Genomic DNA, 556 nt, shown 5'->3' with positions numbered 1-556 from the left:
GGTATATTAAGTTTGTCCAGGTGTACGTAGCATTCAGAAAATCTTGGAGCAGATCCTCCCTTTATTATAACGACCGAATCAGTTTTACTTTCTAAATAACTAAGCAAGTCCGATGAATTTTTAAGATAGCTTGACGAAATTTGGTACACCGACATGCTTTGACCCAAGGACGAATGCAATTGAAAACACGGCCCCACCCCATACAGCACCTTATTTTGAAAAATCCTTATTACGAAGGAAGTTGCAATTTTCAACATTTTCTGACAAAACTCGCTGAATAAAAGCAATTTGACATTCGAAAGCGGTGTGAAAACTTGGTTTTGGCGGTGGCCATTTTTTTGAACCTCCTCTCATAAAACCCTCCTACGAAAAATGAATGCCAGTGCGGTAAAAAGGCATAGTTTTTAAAATTTCATTGTGCAAGTTGTTAATTCATATTAGTAAATTAAAAAAGAAATCGATCGACCATGTAGGTCTATGCTTTGGGCTGTCGTAGCATACAAGGTTTCTCAGGAAATGTAACTATTTATATGCCAAATAAGACCAATTGTTATAT

Source organism: Glossina fuscipes, unplaced genomic scaffold, assembly GCF_014805625.2.
Source record: "Glossina fuscipes isolate IAEA_lab_2018 unplaced genomic scaffold, Yale_Gfus_2 114, whole genome shotgun sequence".
Classification (NCBI taxonomy): domain Eukaryota; kingdom Metazoa; phylum Arthropoda; class Insecta; order Diptera; family Glossinidae; genus Glossina; species Glossina fuscipes.
The sequence above is the reverse complement of the archived record's forward strand: the minus strand, read 5'-3'. Positions refer to the sequence as shown.